This window comes from Neoarius graeffei, chromosome 6 (genome assembly GCF_027579695.1).
Source record: "Neoarius graeffei isolate fNeoGra1 chromosome 6, fNeoGra1.pri, whole genome shotgun sequence".
In the NCBI taxonomy this organism is placed as follows: domain Eukaryota; kingdom Metazoa; phylum Chordata; class Actinopteri; order Siluriformes; family Ariidae; genus Neoarius; species Neoarius graeffei.
Window position 1 is genome coordinate 64185930 of NC_083574.1, and position 17090 is coordinate 64203019.

Below are 17090 nucleotides of genomic sequence, written 5' to 3' on the forward strand. Positions count from 1 at the left end.
GAGTACCAGATCGATTGGGAGGGATATGGACTGGAGGAACAAAGTTGGGTCAAGAACAAAGACATTCTGGCCCCCCTGTTAAAGTAGGAATTCCATGCCCAACAAACCAGCACCCAGAGGTAGGGGTTGTCCAAGAAAGAATGTAGCTCCCAGAGGCAGCTCCTCAAGGGGAGTTCTGTCAGTAAACCCACTGAGGAGACTACAAACATGGACACCCGGAACTACAATTCCCAAGACACACAGCGCCCTCTATCTCTGGCTTACTGAATCTCAGCTGTTTTCCATTTCCTCAATCACCGGTCTCCCTACTTAAAGGCCCGGTCCCACTGCACTTACGGATGCAAAGAGGATGTAAAACGTAAAAAAATCTTTGCCATCCGTTGGAAAACGCTATGCATCCGTTGTGTACTCATTGCATACGTGCTTCATACGCTCTATCCATCAAGCATCCGTCCACTGTGATTTCATCCGTGCAAAAAGTTTTGAGCTGCACAAAACTTTTAGAACGGATGAACTTTCCGCCGTGTACGATGTAAATCCTCGACATATACGAGCAGCAAACGTTCTATGTCCGTTATCATCCGTTAAACGTCTGCTGTATCCTCTCTGCATCCTCTGGGCATCCTCGCAACTCACATCCGCTGCAGCTGAAAATGGAAAGAGGGAGGAAAGATAAGGTACATGAAACGTCTATTCATCGTTAGTAGCACAGAAATAGAAAGGATGTAAGCGTATGCATCTCGAATATAAAGTATTCAAAACGGACAAAGCGTTTATATCTGCGATGTATCTCGTATATTTAGGATGTCTGGAGTATGTCTAGAGTATGTAGAAGGACACCTAGCGGACAATCAATATTTTGTATAAAAAGGGGGAGAAAATCATCTAGTAGTAGAGATGTATCGATGTAGCCGCCAGCACGTCTTTCCGCTTTATGCTGACGGCGTGCGTGCTGCATCCCTTTATTTCCGCGGAGCAGACGCAATTCATACCCCCCGCATGCGCAGTGAACGGTCTGCATCCGATATACATCCGCGCAACATCCCCTTTGTTTCCGTTAGGCGTACGTGATGCATTCCCTTCATCTGCTATGCATCCGCTCTTTCTGCTAGGCGTCCGCTTCTCAGTTATCACCGGTAACCCCTTTGGAGCTGTCATCCACTTCCATCCGCTTTCATCCGCTAGGCTTCCTATGAACATGCGTTTAACATCCCCGCTATATACTACCCACGTCCGTTCTTTTCCGTTCTGTTTTCGCAAATTTTCGCCAATTTTGTCCATTTCTGGAGCGGATGAAAACGGATAGAGCCACCCCCGAAATTTTGCTCGTCCGCTGTGTCCTTTTTGCATACGTTTTGTGTCCATCGGCCAGTGGGACCGGGCCTTAAGCTCCCCAAACACTCACTTCCCTGCAAAGTATTGTCCTGCTAATCCAGTACATACCAAGCCTTGTATCTTTCCTGATTGTTTCCAGGTTTCACTCTTTGCCTTTCCTCATCTAAGTGGTTCGCCGATCGCCCAACCCATGCTTGCCTTCTCGACTCTGATTTCTGACTATCAATTTGGCTTTGTTGACAGTCTGTGCTCAGCCTTCCTCTGTGCATATCTACTATAGAGTGCCTGCACTCTAACAAGTGAGAAAGGTTTGTATATCTCTGTCCTAAATAAATACCTGAAATAAATTAACTTTTTGACTGTAGCATATTTGTTAGGGTGATTTCATGTTTTATTGTATTTCATGAAATTTATCTCTTTCTGGCTATTCAATGAAAGAATTTTTAAAACACTGAAAATAAAAATGTTTTATGGTAATCTACTTGATGTCAGGATATGGCAGTGGTATTGTTGGCATGAATTATTATTACTTAAATACTATATTTTTGGGGTGGCACGGTGGTGTAGTGGTTAGCACTGTCGGCTCACAGCAAGAAGGTCTGGGTTTGAGCCCCGTGGCCAGTGAGGGCCTTTCTGTGTGGAGTTTGCATGTTCTCCCCGTGTCCGCGTGGGTTTCCTCCGGGTGCTCCGGTTTCCCCCCACAGTCCAAAGACATGCAGGTTAGGTTAACTGGTGACTCTAAATTGACCATAGGTGTGAATGTGAATGGTTGTCTGTGTCTATGTGTCAGCCCTGTGATGACCTGGCGACTTGTCCAGGGTGTACCCCGCCTTTCGCCCGTAGTCAGCTGGGATAGGCTCCAGCTTGCCTGCGACCCTGTAGAAGGATAAAGCGGCTAGAGATAATGAGATGAGATACTATCTTTTTTTTTTAATATATACACAACTTCAAATCAGAAAAAGCTGGGACAGTTTGTTGAAATTGAAACTAATACTGAAAACATCCATCGATCATCTGGAACTGCTTATCCTGTGCAGGGTCATGGGCAAGTTGGAGCCTATCTGAGTTGGCTATGGGTGAGAGGTAAGGTACACTTGGGACAAGATGCCAGATCATTGCAGGGCTGACACATGGTGACAACCATTCACATTCACACCTATGGTCAAAATAGAGCCACCAATTGGCCTATCCTGCAAGTCTATGGATTGTGGGGCAAACCAGACCACCCAGAGGAAACCCACACAGACATGGGGAGAACGTGTAAACTCCACACAGAAAGGCCCCCATCTGCCACTGGGCTCGAACGCAGAAATTTCTTGCTGTCAGGCAACAGTGCTAATCACTACACCACTGTGCTGCCAAAACTGAAAACAATGATTTGTAAATAATCTTTGACATGTTTTGCGCTCAAGACAATACAATAGCACATTATTTGATGTTTTACATCATGAATGTTCATCTCATCTCATTATCTCTAGCCGCTTTATCCTTCTACAGGGTCGCAGGCAAGCTGGAGCCTATCCCAGCTGACTACGGGCGAAAGGCGGGGTACACCCTGGACAAGTCGCCAGGTCATCACAGGGCTGACACATAGACACAGACAACCATTCACATTCACACCTATGGTCAATTTAGAGTCATCAGTTAACCTAACCTGCATGTCTTTGGACTGTGGGGGAAACCGGAGCACGCGGAGGAAACCCACGCGGACACGGGGAGAACATGCAAACTCCACACAGAAAGGCCCTCGCCGGCCCCGGGGCTCGAACCCAGGACCTTCTTGCTGTGAGGCGACAGCGCTAACCACTACACCACCGTGCCATGAATGTTATTTTTTTTTAAATAAATACATTACAATTTTGATTCTTGCAAAACATTTCAAATAAGTTGGGACAGTAAAACATTGACCATGTTGTAATGTTGCCATTCCTTCTGAGAACACTTAAAAGATGTACAGTGGTGCTTGAACATTTGTGAACCCTTTAGAACTTTCTATATTTCTGCATAAATATGACCTAAAACGTCACCAGATTTTCACACAAGTCCTCAAAGTAGATAAAGAGAACCCAGTTAAACAAATGAGACAAAAATATTAGTGCTCAGCGTAAATGAGTACAGCCCCTTTGAAAAGCAACATTTTAAACAATATCTCAATTAACACAGTTTCCAAAATGTTGACAAGACAAAGTTTAATATAATATCTGTTTAACTTACAATGTGAAAGTAAGGTGAATAATATAACTTGGATTACACAATTTTTTTAGTTTTACTCAAATTAGGGTGGTGCAAAAATGAGTACACCCCACAACAAAAACTACTACATCTAGTACTTTGTATGGCCTCCATGATTTTTAATGACCGCACCAAGTCTTCTAGGCATGGAATGAACAAGTTGGTGACATTTTGCAACATCAATCTTTTTCCATTCTTCAACAATGACCTCTTTTAGTGACTGGATGCTGGATGGAGAGTGATGCTCAACTTGTCTCTTCATAATTCCCCAAAGGTGTTCGATTGGGTTCAGATCAGGAGACATATACTTGGCCACTGAATCACTTTCACCCTGTTCTTCAGAAATCCAACAGTGGCCTTAGATGTGTGCTTAGTTATGTTGGAAAAGTGCACGACGACCAAGGGCACAGAGTGATGGTAGCATCTTCTCTTTCAGTATAGAGCAATACATCTGTGAATTCATGATGCCATCAATGAAATGCAGCTCCATAACACCAGCAGCACTCATGCAGCCCCACATAAGGACACTGCCACCACCATGTTTCACTGTAGGCACCATGCATTTTTCTTTGTATTCCTCACCTTTGCGACACCATACAGTTTTGAAGCCATCAGTTCCAAAAACCTCCATCTTGGTCTCATCACTCCAGAGTATAGAGTCCCAGTAGTCTTCATCTTTGTCAGCATGGGCTCTGGCAAACTCTAGGCGGGCTTTTTTGTGCCTGGGCTTTAGGAGAGGCTTCTTTCATGGACGGCATCCATGCATGCCATTCCTCTGCAGTGTACGCCGTATTGTGTCACGGGAAATAGTCACCCGAGTTTGGCTTTCTACTTCTTTAGATAACTGCAGTGAACTTGCATGCCAATTTTATTCAACCCTTCTCATCAGAAGACGCTCCTCTCGAGGTGTTAACTTCTATGGACGACCTGGACATCTCTGTGAGATGGTTGCAGATCCATCTTTCTTAAATTTTTGTACCACTTTTGCGACAGTATTCTGACTGATAAGTAAAGCTTTGCTGATCATCTTGTAGCCTTCACCTTTGTGGTGTAAAGAAATTATTTTCTTTGGGGAATTCTGAAGAGACAAGTTGAGCATCTCTCTCCATTCAGCATCCAGTCACTAAAAGAGGTCATTGTTGAAGAATGGTAAAAGATTGATGTTGCAAAATGTCGCCAACTTGTTCATTCCATGCCTAGAAGACTTGGTGCTGTCATTAAAAATCATGGAGGCTATACAAAGTACTAGATGTAGTAGTTTTTGTTGTTGGGTGTACTCATTTTTGCACCACCCTAATTTGAGTAAAACTGAAAAAAATGTGCAATTCAAGTTATATTATTAACCTTGCTTTCATGTTATAAGTTACAGATGTTATATTAAACTTTGTCTTGTCAACATTTTGGAAATTGTGTTCATTGAGATATTGTTTAAAATGTTACTTTTCAAAGGGGGTGTACTCATATTTATGCTGAGCACTGTATACTTGGTCATTTATTTGAGGAAAACAATCCAATATTACATATGTGAGTGGCAAAAGTATGTGAACCTTTGCTTTCAGTATCTGGTGTGACCCCCTTGTGCAGCAATAACTGCAACTAAATGTTTTCGGTAACTGTTGATCAGTCCTGCACACTGGCTTGAAGGAATTTTAGCCCATTCCTCCACACAGAACAGCTTCAACTCTGGGATGTTGGTGGGTTTCCTCACATGAACTACTCACTTCAGGTCCTTCCACAACATTTCAATTGGATTAAGGTCAGGACTTTGACTTGGCCATTCCAAAACATTAACTTTACTCTTCTTTAACCATTCTTTGAAGAAACCTTTATTCGTCACATGCACACTTCAAACACAGTGAAATTCATCCTCTGCATTTAACCCATCTGAAACAGTGAACACGCGCACACACACCCAGAGCAGTGGGCAGCCCAGAGTGCCCAGGGAGCAGTCAGAGGTTCGGTACCTTGCTCAAGGGCACCTCAGCCCAAGGCCACCCAACATCAACCTAACTGCATGTCTTTGGAGTGTGGGGGAAACCCACGCAGACATGGGGAGAACATGCAAACTCCACACAGAAAGGCCCTCGCCGGCCGCTGGGTTCGAACCCGGAACCTTCTTGCTGTGAGATGACAGTGCTAACCACTACACCACTGTGCTGCCATTGGTAGAATGACTTGTGTGCTTAGGGTCGTTGTCTTACTGCATGGCACACCTTCTCTTAAGATTCAGATCACGGACAGATGTCCTGATGTTTTCCTTTAGAATTCGCTGGTATAATTCAAAATTCATTGTTCCATCAATGATGGCAAGCCATCCTGGCCCAGATGCAGCAAAACAGGCCCAAACCATGATACTACCACCATTTTTCACAGATGGGATCAGGTTCTTATGCTGGAATGCAGTGTTTTTCTTTCTCCAAACATAATGCTTCTCATTTAAACTAAAAAGTTCTATTTTGGTCTCATCCGTCCTCAAAACATTTTTCCAGTAGCCTTCTGGGTTGTCCATGTGATCTTTAGCAAACTGCAGATGAGCAGCAATGTTGTTTTTGGAGAGCAGTGGTTTTCTCCTTGCAACCCTGCCATGCACAGCATTGTTGTTCAGTGTTCTCCTGATGGTGGACTCATGAACATTAACATTAGCCAATGTGAGAGAGGCCTTCAGTTGCTTAGAAGTTACCCTGGGGTCCTTTGTGACCTCACTGACCTTTGCACACCTTGCTATTGGGGTGATCTTTGTTGGTTGACCACTCCTGGGGAGAGTAACAATGGTTTTGAATCTCCTCCATTTGTACATAATCTGTTTGACTGTGGATTGGTGGAGTCCAAACTCTTTAGAGATGGTTTTGTAACCTTTTCCAGCCTGTTGAGCATCAACAATGCTTTTTCTGAGGTCCTTAGAAATCTCCTTTGTTTGTGCCATGATACACTTCCACAAATGTGTTGTGAATATCAGACTTTGATAGATCCCACAAACTTTCAAGTACCACTGTATATGGACTGAAGACAGCAAGTGATGAACTAACCATCCATCCATCCATTATCTGTAGCTGCTTATCCTATACAGGGTGGCAGGCATGTTGGAACCTATCCCAGCTGACTATGGGTGAGAGGCAGGGTACACCCTGGACAAGTCACCGGGTCATCACAGGGCTAACACCATAGAGACACACAACCATTCACACTCACACCTATGGTCAATTTAGAGCCACCAATTAGCCTAACCTGCATGTCTTTGAACTGTGGGGGAAACCAGAGCACCTGGAGGAAATCCACGCAGGCACGGGGAGAACATGAAAACTCCACACAGAATGGCCCTCATTGGCCACTGGACTTGAACCACTACACCACCATGCCACCCGAATGATGAACTATTTCAGGTGTAATTTTGTCCCCTCTTCCTGCAAACAGGTCTTACACTGTGCAGCAGTATATGGTTGTCGTTGTCATATTTTTAGTGAGAAAATTTGCCATACATTCTCTTTTGAAGACAGAGGGGACAGGCAACCTTTTCTTCTGCAGCAATGCCTTTGTAATGTGTGCAAAGTGTGGTTTTGCTTTGTCTTGTTGAAGTATCCCTGGAAAAGATGTTGTCTTGAAGGCAGCATAGGTACATTTCTCCCAAATCTCAATTTACATTTATGCATTCATGTTGTCATCATAAAAGTATAAGTTGTCTTTGCCAAGGGCACAGACACAACCCCATATACTGTGACAGACACTGTCTTTTGGATGTTTTTCTGGCAACAATCTGCTTTAACCTTTTTGTCTTTGTTCCAGAACACATTGTGTCCATTTCTTCCAAAAAAGACATGGAACATTGATTCATCTAACCATCTGGGTCCATTCCAGATGCAGCTGAGCCCAGAGAAGTTGACAGTGCTTCTGGACACAGTCAGTACAAGGCTTCATTTTTGGACAGTAAAGCTTAAACTGGCATTTGTGATGTAACTCCACAATGTAGTGCTTGACAAGTGTTTGCCAAAGTAATCCTGTAATGCTGTAGGCTTCTCCATAATGAAGGAAGGGGGACATTTCCAAAAAAGAAAAAAATATATATTAGTGCTGTCAAGCGATTAAAATATTTAATCGCGATTAATGTTGCGACTATCATAGTTAACTCGCGATTAATCACAATTTAATCGCATATTTTTGTCACATGAAAAAACATTGTAATTCTCTTATCAGCATAAAAAAGTGAATGGGCTTGCTTTGTACCAATGTTGTGTGTTTTTTTTTTGTTTGTTTTTTTTTATTGCAAAGCATAACACGTCTTGACACAGCCACTGCAAAGTGAAACCTAAGCTGAGCACCGTGGCTCTTCGTCCCGAGGCGCGGGGCTAGCAAGAGAACCATGAGTGACGTGATCTACTGCTTGAGTTAGTCTACAACTCAGAGAGACAGGTTACACAGTGACAGTAGGCTTGACATGCTTGATTATAATATAAAGTACACTACTATATTAAGTTTAAGTTGGTCGTTGATAAATATTGCATTGAATCTGATCTTTACTGTTTCAGCTCACTTAACACATTTTGTACTTTTACACTTTCTGCCTGTTGATGTGTCATGCTGTCCAATCAGAGGCGGCCAAATTTGCATATTACAGGAAGGATTTCTGGGATAGCATTGAGTTTACAGTGCAGAGGGATCTGGCTTCTTTAGACGCTGTCTTCTTAAAACTGAATAAATATTTAAAAAGAGCCAAATGAGCCAGTCTTTTGAACGGCTCTTTTCAAAGAAGGGATCACAAAGATGCGGATCCAATCAAAGAGCTATAAATCCCATCTCTACTATCGCGCCCTGCCCGCGCTGGTTCTTGGGGCAGAGGACTCTGGCTGTGCGGGGTGTGGCATTACAGTCTAGCTGCTATCGTTTTTCTAGGCGAAGTCTCTGTTCCAAGTTCCTGGCAGTTTCAAAAGCTTATGAAAAACCTACATCATGTCACAGAGCGTTAATCTCGTGATAAAAAAATTATCGCCGTTAAAATTGAGTCAAGTTAACGCGTTAATAACGCGACATTTTTGACAGCATTTTTTATATATATATATATATATATATATATATATATATATATATATATATATACTGTGTATATAAAAGAGTAATTTATGTCAGAGAGGATATAATATATAAGAGGATAAAAGTCTGAGGGAGACTTCCTCTGAGAAACAGAGCTTCCTCTCTCCCTTTCATATATCCACCCTGCCAGATAGGCAGCCACATTCCATTATCTAACAAGCATTAATACCCTTACACACACACACTTACCTGAGTGGATTAGTGGTCAGAGTATCTGACCACCCATCATGCTTATATATCTACACACACACACACTGGGGTTATTTAGCTCCTGCCTGCAACAGAATGTCCAGACCAAGATTGGTCATTGGAATGAGCAAGTCTAGAGTGGCTGAGTGAGGAGATCGTCATGGGTCAAGCCACTGTTCTGGGCAAACATGAACAGGAATTGGCACCTTTGCCAAAGTGTGAGGGGCAGCTGAGAATACGACTCGCATCCAATCCCTGTTTCAGGCCTCACCCATTCCTTCCTCTGGGGAGCAGGCTCAAGAAACCCCTCCTATAAAATCTCAGCCCCCAATACAGAACAAGACTTGGCTGCTTGCCCCACGGCCATATGCAGGGCAGCTCGGGGGATGTAATCCTTTCATAGTTCTTTTTTTTCTCTGTTGTACACATAGTTTATCTAGTCGGTGTGTGCTACTCCATTACCTTATGTTTACATCTGCTGAACTACTAGATGGGATTCACCTGTCAGTTTTGATTGTGTGAGCAATCAGCTGTTTGTTTATTTGCTAATTAGCAGGGCTTTTAGTGTGGTTTCGAGCATTGCTCCTTCCCAAAATCTCTCCTCCTCAACTAAAACTCCCATAACCTGTTCATTATGTCTCTACCCCATTCCTGTTTTTGATCTCACCCACAAAAGGCACTACCATTACCATGGCTCCCTGCCTGGACAATGCATCTCCAATCTCATTTACCCTTCAGCTACCTCTACTGACACCTTCTGGATCACTGATGGATTATGTAACTGCCAGTCTGCCACATGGAAGGCTGACTTCATGTGTGCCTATGCCTCCCTCCTGTCCCTCCATGTTCTTGGACTGACCGAGACCTGGATTTCACCTGAAAACCCCACAACACCTGCAGCCATCTCCACCTCCTTTTCCTTCTTTCACATCCCTTGCTTGTCTGGTCATCATGGTGGTGGCACTGGTTTGTTGATCTCTCAGTCATGGAAGTTCTCACCTCTTACACTCTCCTATCTCTCCATGTCCTCCTTTGAATTTCAGTCTGTTTCTGTCTCTTCTCTTGTTAACCTGTTTGTCATTGTTATTTATCGTCCTCCTGGCCCTGTGGGATGTTTAGTCAATTTTTGGACATCCTACACAGCTCCTTCCCAGAAGATGGTACCCCACTGATGCTCCTGAAAGACTTCAACCTTCACCTAGAAGCCTCCCACTCTGCTGCCTTCCTTCCACAACTCCACTCCTCCAAACCATAAAGCTGGCAACCTTCTCGACCTGGTCTTCCTCAGAAAATGCTCTGCCTCAGATCCCACAGTTACTCCTCTCCATCTGTCTGACCACCACTTCATTCCATTCTCACTCCCTCTTCCTCTCCACCCATCCTTCCCCCTTCTACCCCCACTGTTGCAGTCCAGTGTAACCTCTGCTTCCTCTCTCCCTCTTCTCTTGCCTCCTCTGTCACTGAATCCTTCTCCAATCTCCCCACTGAATCTGCTGCATCTTCTCTGCTCTCCTCTCTTCCTCATCACTTGACACATTATCTCCTTTTGTCTCCAGACCAGCAAGATCTTCCCCTTCTAGTCCCTGGATGTCTGAAACACTTCGCTCCAATGGAAACAGTCTACATGCAGCAGAGAGGAAGTGAAGACAATCCAGGGCCTCAGCCAACCTGTCTTGCTACCAGTCCCTCCTTGTCAAGTTCACAGTTTCACTCAAATGAGCTAAGATCAAATTTTATCACTCCAAAATTCATACCTCCATTTCCAAACCTCACCAACTGTATTGTTTTCTCTTCTCTCTTCAACTCTCCGCCAGCTGCACCTCAGTCCTCGATCACTGCAGAGGACTTTGCAGTCTTTTTGAGGGGAAAAATTGTGGCCATCCACAACTCCTTCACCACCCCTGTTTCCCCATCCCACCCCCTCCCCAACCTCCTTGTCTCTTTCCACTTGCTCTCTGCTTTTTTCCCTCTTTCCACTTCTGATGTCTCCCAGCTCCTGTTCTCTCACTGTCCTGCCACCTGTGCCCTTGACCCTATCCCCCTCATCTCTCTTTCCAATTATCACCAGGGCCATGTTAACCCTTGCCGAGGCCCTGGGCAGACACCCCCCCGAGGCCCCACCCCTGCCTGTTGTCAACTGCGCTCAGCAAATTCACCCCCTCAGACATGCCTGTCTAACTAAACACAGAAACTTAAATAATGACAGTGGCACAATTAGCAATACTATTGACCGATAAAACTTTATATCCATCAACACCTATTTAATCGAGAAAAAGCAATGGTGAAATAGGCAATTGCATGGTGAAAAAATCCATCAGACATCACGGTTAACAAGTCTGGTTAACTAAAGTTTAGCCTCAAGAAGCCTTTGAATGAGTGAGTCAATGAACATCATGTCAAGAACATAACCTAGGCCTACAACAGTTTCTTCAGTATTCAGAACAAGAACATTCATTTGGTATATAACCATTCATTTTCATTTTGGAATCCAGGCAACTTTTAACTTGTGAAAACAAAGAGCGATTACAAAGAGAAAAAAATATCTTGCTTCTCAGAAATAAATCTCAAAATGTTAGGCTATGTGAAACATTTAATCCTTTCACACACGTAATGTCCCAAACAGCAGTGGCACACAGCTTTGCGCATTCAGTTTGACACCCATGGGTCAACTTACAAGGGCACTTTCCTACTTTTCTGGAAAGCGAAGTCATTAATTAAATCATTGAACTCAAGCTGGCGTAGCGTGTGAAGACATGGTGGACAGTGATCATATTGACAATGACGGGTGATTTACTTGACGGGACAAGGTGGGCTTCCTTACAGGTGGCGAAATGCATCAAAAATGTTATCAATATGATCAAAACTTCTGAAAATATCATTTCATATTTTCTGATCTCACTACCTCCTAGGCCCCCTGGTGGCTGAGGCCCTGGGCAGCTGCCCATGAAGCCCATTAGGATAACGCATCCTTGATTATCACAAGTGACATCCTCCCATTTATCATCTCCCTTGTTAACTCCTTGTCTTCTGGAGGACAACTTTGGAGGACAACTTTGCATCCAGCTTTAAATGTGCCCACTTCACTCCTCTGCTGAAAAAAAACACCCTAGACCCCTCTGCCATCCAGAACTACTGCTCTTTTTTTTGCTTCTCCCCTTTCCTATCAAAGATGCTTGAACATGCTATTGCTAACCAACTCTCCTCTTTTCTCTCATGGAACAACCTCCTGGATCCTTACCAGTCTGGCTTCTGAGCTGGACACTCAACCAAGACTGCACTTCTCTCCATCAGCAAGGTACTTCATGCAGCACATGTCACCTCCCTCTATTAGGTCCTGATTCTCCTTGACCTTTCTGCTGCATTTGACACTGTTGATCACCCCATTTTCCTGTCATCCCTATCAGCTCTGGGAATCTGCAGGGCAGACCTAGACTGGTTCAAGTCCTACCTCTCCAGTCACTCCTTCCAAGTTACATGGTCTGTTACTGTATCAACACAACATTCATTTACCACTGGTGTCCCTCAAGGTTCAGTCTTTGGTCTGCTTCTCTTCTCCCTCTACATCCAGTCTCTTGGCTTGATTATCACTGCTAATGGTCTATCCTACCACTGCTACACTGATGACACCCAACTGTTTCTCTCTTTTTCTCCTTTTGACACACAGGTCTCCACTCTCAGCTCTGCTTGCTTGCATGATATCCAGAGCTGGATGGACAACCATCATCTGAAGCTCAACCCAGGCAGGACAAAGGTGATCTACAGTCCTCCTCCATCCTCTCCATGCCTGGACACTATCATCTCCATGAGGGACATATCTACATCACCTTCCTCTTGGGGTCATGTTCAATGGCAGACTTTTCTCCTCAGCGAACATCACTGCAGTAACCTGGATGTGTAGATATCTTCTCTACAACATCTAAAGGATCCACACTTTCCTTACCACTTACTCTACTCAGCTCCTGGTCCAAGCACTGATCCTCTTTCACTTGGACTACTGCAACTCTCTCCTTGCTGGCCTTCCAGCATTTGCCATCAGACCCCAGCAGCTCATCCTGAACACTGCTACTCAGCTGGTCTACAACCTCCTTCATTCTTCACATGTCACCCCTCTGCTTGCTGACCTGCACTGGCTACCTATAGAGATCTTGCATGTGATGTCACATCCGCTCCAGATTGTAAGCAGTCGCCATTTTGTCGGTCAAACGCCATATTTCTGCCATCTTTCCAACACTGACTTTGCTTTTTTTTCCGCCCAAATCTTCAAATATTACCGTGCCACAATGCCAGAGAGTTGTATGGCATATAAATGCCACAACAAGAGAGGTCAGAAATCGGGAAGAAAGTTTCATAGGCTGCCACAGGACCCTGACAGTGTGCAAAGTGGATTGCTGCTATCGGCCGGGCCGATGCAAACAACAAGAACAAGGCATGGGAACCGACTGGAAAGAACGATCACTGGCGCCTGTGCAGGGACCATTTCATCTCAGGTTCGCCATGTATTTATTTCAGTATATTCATGTGGTTATTTGCAACATAAGTTTATGACTTGCTCTAATAAAATTTCCGGGAAGTGGGAACCTGAGAAAAGGCTTGGGGCGGGGGGGTGGATTGGGTCTTTAGTGGTGTGACAATCAATGTAGTCTCTAGATATAAAATTATTTTACACTTTTAGGGGTCACAAGTAGAGATAGATAACTTCATAAGTATCAAATCATAAATTCCTCGTGCTCAATTGCCACTAGTCAGTATATTTCTGTCTTTCAGGGAAGAAGAGTTCCATATCCACTGACACGGTCGTGAAAACTACGTCCGGTAAGCCATAAGGGTCACTAATCCGTAGGTTGTTTATTTTAGACATATATCTAATTATCTGTTCATTAGAAAAATGAGCTGTGTAGTCCGTCGGTTGAAATTTATCCATTTTGTACATGAGTGCAGTAGTATTCAGCAGTGTTTTTTACTGACAAAATGGCGGTTGTGTACTTTCCGGTCACGTGATTGCAAGATCTCTATTGCAGCTTGGATCAAATTTAAGACATTGGTGCTAGCTTACCAGGCTGTCAAAGGGTTAGGGCCAGCATACCTTTAGAATCTGATCCACCCCTACATGCTAACCAGATCCCTATGCTCTGCTACTACTAGTCACCTGACTTCTCCTGATCTTCGCTCCTGCCCAGCTTGCTCAAGACTACTGTCTGTCCCAACACCCTGTTGGTGGAATGACCTTCCTTCTGAGATTAGAGCTGCTGACTCCCTGACCACCTTCAAGCACAGACTGAAGACTCACCTCTTCAGGATGACCCTCTCCCCTGCTTCCTTGCCCACTGTGTGGCTGGGTATAGGTGTAGACCAACCCAGGCTGTGTACTGTCTAACCTGGGGTTAACCCTTGGAGTTTTATTTTTTCTCTCTCTCTTTCTCAGTTCATTTGTATGGTTGGTTTGCTTCCTTGGCTGTTTGTTGAATATTGGTATTTCAACAGAATATTACACTAAATATTACTAGAATGCCCTAGAAACTGCAGTTTAGCACTTCTTCTACCTGACTTTTTCACTTGTACTTCACTCTGGATAACAGCATCTGCTAATTGTCATGTAATGTACTAATGCAATGTTCACTCATTTTTGAGACGCAACCATCACAATATCCCTCAGAGTGAGCACAAAATTGCCTATATGTTTTGCCTATTGTCTGGACAAGAAAGATCATGGGCCAGAGCAATCTGTCAGCACAAGCTAAATGGGTCACATGGTGATGATGAAGATGGAGAAGAGACATGATAAGAGTGCATGAAAGGAAGAGAATATGTGTAGTGGGGAAGTCAATAACCAGGCTGTACAGTGTGAGCTAGAACGTGCAGTAAAGTTGACAGAATGAAGATGTACGACATGGCTTTGAAATGTGCAAAAATGCAGTTCAGAGACAGTGCATTAGTGTTACAGATTGGAAGTGCAGGAGTCAATGGGGGTCTCTGACCTTATTGATGAGGCCAGCTGCAGTGGGGAAAAAGCTGGCCTTATAGCATGAGGTTTTGGTTCTAATGGACTGCAACCTCCTACCAGAGGGGAGTGGTTCAAAAGGTATGTGTCTGGGGTGAGAGGAGTCAGCCAAAATCCTTTCTGCTCTTCTCAGGGTCCTGGACTTGTACAGGTCCTGAAGAGATGGAAGGTTGCAGCCAATCATCCTCTCAGCAGAGCAGATGATGTGCTGCAGTCTGTCCTTGTCCTTGGGAGTGGCAGCAGCATACCAGATGGTGATGGAGGAGGTGAGGATGGATTCAATGATGGTAGTGTAGAAGTGCACCATCATTGTGTTTGGCAGATCAAACTTCTTTAACTGCCACAGGAAGTACATCCTCTTCTTGGTGAGGGCGCAGGTATACATCTCCCACTTAAGGTCCTGGGTGATTATAGTGCCCAGGAAGCAGAAATACTCCACAGAGGTTACTGGGGAGTCAAACAGGGTGATGGGGAGGGTGTGGCAGAGCTCCTCTTGAAGTCTACAATCACCTCCACTGTCTTGAAAGCATTGAGCTCTAAGTTCATCTGCCTGCACCAGGACACTAGATGGTCAATCTCCCACCTGTAGGCAGACTCCTCCTCATCAGAGATGAGTCCAATGAGAGTGGTGTCATCTGCAAACTTCAGGAGCTTGACAGACTGATGACTTGAGGTGCAGCTGCTGATGTACAGGGAGAAGAGTAGAGGAGAGAGGACACAGCCTTGGGGGATTCAATGCTGATGCTTTGAGAGTCAGAGACATGTTTCCCCAGCTTCCTGTACTGCTTTTTGTCAGACAGGAAGTCAGTGATCCACCTGCAGATGCAGTCAGGCACATTCAGCTGGGAGAGCTTGTTATGCAGAAGACCCAGGATGATGGTGTTGAAGGCAGAACTGAAATCCACAAGCAGGATCCTAGCTTAGGTTTCTGGGGAGTCCAGCTGCTGGAGGATGAATGGAAGAGCCATGTTGACAGCATTGTCGGCAGATCTGTTGAGTCTGTAGGTGAACTGCATAGGGTCTAGGGGTGGGTCAGTGATTGGCTTTGAGGTGGTAAAGCACAAGGTGCTCAAGGGATTTCATGACCACAGAAAGCAGGGTGATGGATCTGTAGTCATTTAATCCTGTGATCCTTGGCTTTTTGGGGATGGTGATAATGGTGGAGGCCTTGAAGCAGGCTGGCACATGGCATGTCTCCAGTGAGGTGTTGAAAATGTCTGTGAACACCGGAGACAGCTGATCAGCACAGTGCTTCAGGGTAAATGGTGAGACTGAGTCAGGACCTGCTGCTTTGTGGGGGTTTGGCTTCTTAAAGAGCTTGTTAACGTCTCTCTCCAGAATGGATAGTTGAGGCTGTGGTGGAGGGTGGATGGGCTGGAGCTGGAGTGTGGAGTCACAGGTGATGTTATCAGGACAGTCCCATTGTCTTCCAAAGTGACAGTAGAACTCATTCAGTTGGTTGGCCAGGTGCAAGTTGTTAATAGAGTGGGGGGCTGAAGGTTTGTGATTAGTGATCTGTCTGAGCCCTTTCCAGACAGACATAAAGTCATTGACTGAGAACTGGTGTTGGAGTTTCTCAGAGTACAGATGTTTAGCTTCTTTCACTGCCTTGCAAAACCTTTTCTGAGAGTCTTTAAGCCTCTCCCTGTCTCCACTTCTGAACGCTTCTTCCTTTTGCCACCTTAGCTGTCTGAGCTTATCTGTGAACCAGGGTTTGTCATTATTGTAACTAACCCTGGTTCATGATGGAACACAGCAGTCCTCACAGAAGCTGATGTAGGATATCACAGCCTCTGTGTATTCATCCAGACTATTAGTAGCAGTCCTGAACACATCCCAGTTTGTACAGTCCAAAGAATGCCTGAAAGTTCTCTGCAGCCTCACTGCTCCACATCTTTGATGTCTTCACTACAGCTTTCCTCAGCTTTAATTTCTACCTGTATGCAAGAATCAGGTGTACCATGACATGGTCAGAGTGGCCCACTGCAGCACAGGGGATGGCGTGATAGGCATTATTGACTGTAGTGTAGCAATAATCCAAAATATTCTCCTCTCTGGTTGGGTATTTGATAAACTGCTTGTATTTTGGTAGTTTGTGGCTGAGGTTACCTTTGTTAAAGTCACTGAGAACAATAACTATGGGGATGGGGAGTCTGGGTTAGTCTGCTCCACACCCAGTGTCTGATCTGCCAGCATGCACTGTGCATTCTGCACATTGGCCTGCAGTGGAATGTAAACGCCAACCAGAATGGAT